At 55.2% G+C, this 3,388-nt stretch overlaps 1 pseudogene; it reads right to left on the bottom strand.

Annotated features, from left to right (window-relative positions):
• Positions 1 to 224: 224 nt before the first annotated feature.
• Positions 225 to 3,037, bottom strand: LOC116461138 (neurofilament heavy polypeptide-like; annotated as a pseudogene).
• Positions 3,038 to 3,388: the final 351 nt, after the last annotated feature.

Below are 3,388 nucleotides of genomic sequence, written 5' to 3'. Positions count from 1 at the left end.
ATTGTCTATCGCCTGCGGAGGGTGTGGGGGCAGGGGGCTGGGAGTGCCCTCTCTTGCTAACATTTTGCTAACAGAAATTCCTGTTTGAAGAAGGAGGCCCCATCATCTAAGCAGTTTCTTCTTACATAAAGAGAGAAAAAGTGAAAATTGCATTACTCCGATCCTTGAGCTCTGGGCCCCTTCTAAGTTTCTTTGGCTGCTCCTGACATTCCTTTCTCCCCACCTTACTTCCCCTTGGTGGCCTTGTCTTCTGTGGCTTTCTCTGGAGGCCTGCTGTCTTTTTGGTCTGTGCTGGAGGATTTTTCAGCCTTTTCCGCCTTAGGTTTGCTTGGGTCCCTTGAGAGGGTCTTGTCATCCTCCTTGGTTTTGGCCTCTGTCTTGGGTTTCTCCTCAGGTTTCTTGGCCTCAGTGGCCTTCTCCTCCTTGGTGTCTTTTTTCTGTGGTGCTGCCGCTGCCTCCTCCTTCTCTGCTGGTTTGGTGGGTCCCTTGGCTTTGGCATCATCTGGTTCCTTCTTGGCCACCTGTCATCTCTTTGGGTTTAGCATCTTCCTTCACCTCCACATTGGCAGGAGCCTCCTCCTCTGGGGTGGCTGCTTTTTTCTTATCTTCAGCCTCTTCCTTCTTGGCTTCAACTTTGGATTCTTTGGGCTTTTCGACGGCAGGTTCCTTCTTCTCCTCCACCTTGGGCTTTGGAGCTTCCTCCTTGGGTGCCTCCTCTTTCTTGCTGTCCTCCTTCTCCTCTGTTTTTGGCATGGCGGGAGCTTTCTCTTCCTCTGCCTTCTTTGGGGGATCTTTGACTTTCACCTCCTAGGGCTTCTTTTCCTCCTTCACTGGGGACTTCACCTCTTCCTTCTTTGGGATCTCCTTCTCAGGGGCCTTGGCATCCTCCTTCAGGGGAGACTTTGCCTTCTCTGGGGACCTGACCTCCTCCTTGACAGGGCTTTTGGCCTTTTTGGGGGATTTGTCTGCAGGGGACCTTGCTTCCTCCTTGGCTGGAGTCTTGGCTTCTGGAGACTTCACATCAAGAATCTTGGCCTTCTCTGGAGATTTTGCTTCCTCCTTCACTGGAGACTTGGCCTTCTCGGGAGACTTGACTTCAGCTGGAGATTTTGCCTCTTCTTCTCTGGGGACTTCACTTCCTCCTTTGCTGGGGACTTGGCCTTTTCAGGGGACTTGACCTCAGCTGGAGACTTTGCTTCTTCCTTCACTGGGGACTTGACCTCAGCTGGAGACTTTGCTTCTTCCTTCACTGGGGACTTGACCTCAGCTGGAGACTTTGCTTCTTCCTTCACTGGGGACTTGACCTCAGCTGGAGACTTTGCTTCTTCCTTCACTGGGGACTTGGCTGCAGCCAGTGACTTTGCTTCTTCCTTCACTGGGGACTTGGGCTTCTCTGGAGACTTGGCTTCAGCTGGTGATTTTGCCTCTTCCTTTGCTGGGGACTTGGCCTTCTCGGGGAACTTGACCTTGGCTGGGGATTTTGCTTCCTCTTTCTCTGGGGACTTGGCCTCAGCCGGTGACTTTGCCTCTTCCTTCACTGGGGACTTGGCTTCCTTCTCTGGGGATGTGGCCTCTTCTGCTGGGGGAGACTTTGCTGCTTCTTCTCCCGCTTCTGCCCCCTCCTCTTCCTTCTTCCTCCTTGCCCTCCTCCTCTCTGGCCTCTTTCTCTTCTTCTTCAGTCACTTCTTCAGTCACTTGGGCCTCCTCCGTCTGTTCCTCCACAATCACAGTTTCTTTCTCCGACTTCTTCACCACTTTGATCTTCTCTTCGCTTTTGACCTTTATGTGAGTGGACACGGAGGGAATTTGGGGGAGTCCTTCTGGAAGCGAGAAAGGAATTGGGCCAAAGCTAGTCCAACACTCTTTGCCTTCCAAGTTTTCTGTAAGTGGCTATCTCCATATCCAAAGCCATCTTGACATTGAGCAGGTCCTGGTATTCTCGCAGCTGGGCTGTCATCTCCCACTTGGTGGTCCTCAGCTCAGCGTCCAGCTGCTGAATGGCTTCCTGGTAGGAGGCAATGTTGGCCTGATGACGGTCCTCCAGCTCAGAGCGCTGCCTCTCCAGTGAGTCCTTGGTGCTTTTCGGTGCCTCCAGCTCTGTGGTCCTGGCCTGCAGCTGACACCGGTATTCAGTTATCTCCTCCTACTCTGAGCACATGGCATCTATGTTCACCTTTGCTGCCTCTGACAGTCCAGCCTCACTCGGAACCACTCCTTGGACTGCAGTGTGCTCTGCACCACGTGGCCTTCAAGCTGCACGCTGCGCCGATCTCGCGCAGCGCCGATGTCACATCGCACTCGAGAGCGTTGCACGCCTCAGCCTGCTCCTGCGCGCGCTGCAGCCCTGGATCTGGCCGAGCACCTCACCCACCTGCTCCTCCTGGTAGTGGCGCCACAGGTAGCCGCACTCCTCCTGCAGCGCCTGCGCCGCCTTCTGCAGTTCCACGTGCACCGCCTCGGCCTCCTGCGTGCAGAGCGTGAGCGCGCGGGCAGCCGCCTCGGCCTCCTTGTGCTGCCAGACCTCGGTGGGTGTCGAGGCGCTGGCGCACGTGCGTGATGTCCTCGAGCAGGCGCTCCTGTTCCAGGCGCAGCTGACTGTGCGCCGAGCCCAGGCGCAGCATTGCACCGCGCATCTCGTGGACCTCGCGGCCCGCCTGTTGCTGCTGCAGGGCCACCGCCTTGCCCTCCAGGCTGCGGTTGTGCGCCTCCAGCTGCAGCTCCTTGTAGATGTAGCCCACGAAGCAGTCCTTCAGCGCCTGCAGCTGCTCCTCCTCACTGCTCGCTGTAGCCGCCGCCACCACGCATCCCTCTGGCTGGTTGCTCAGCGTGCCCAGCGAGTCGGTGAGCGGCTGGGAGAGGCGGACACGGAGCTCACGGACGTCTGCGTCCACGAGTGGAAGCCGCTGGAGGAGCAGGCGGCCGAGCGCGTCCAGCCTGAGCCGCTCTTTCGGGCCAGCGCTTAGTGGAGGCTGCCACCGCCTTGTAACGGCGGGAACAGGGCGCCCAGCAACGCGTCCGCGCTTCGGAAGCTCATCATGGCTGGAGCAGGTACGCGGGGCCGGGATGGGGCGGGAGACACTGCCTCCCTATCTTTTAAGTGGAGAATTTAATCAGTTTACATCCAAAGGTATTGATATGTCAGGCTTTGTTCCTGTCATATTGTTAATTGCTTTCTGGTTCTTTTATATATTGTTTGTTCTTTTCTTTCTCTTTTATTGTTTGATGGGTTTCTGTAGTGGTACCACTTGAGTTTTTTCTTTCTCCATTTTGTAATAGCTTTTCCAGTGAATTTTATACTTTCATGATGGTAAATGTTGTTTTTTCATTTCCATTTTTAGGACTCTCTTGAGCATTTCTTGTAGGACCAGTCTAGTGCTAATGAATTCCC

Source organism: Hylobates moloch, unplaced genomic scaffold (assembly GCF_009828535.3).
Source record: "Hylobates moloch isolate HMO894 unplaced genomic scaffold, HMol_V3 SCAFFOLD_21, whole genome shotgun sequence".
Lineage (NCBI taxonomy): Eukaryota > Metazoa > Chordata > Mammalia > Primates > Hylobatidae > Hylobates > Hylobates moloch.
The sequence above is the reverse complement of the archived record's forward strand: the minus strand, read 5'-3'. Positions and strand labels throughout refer to the sequence as shown.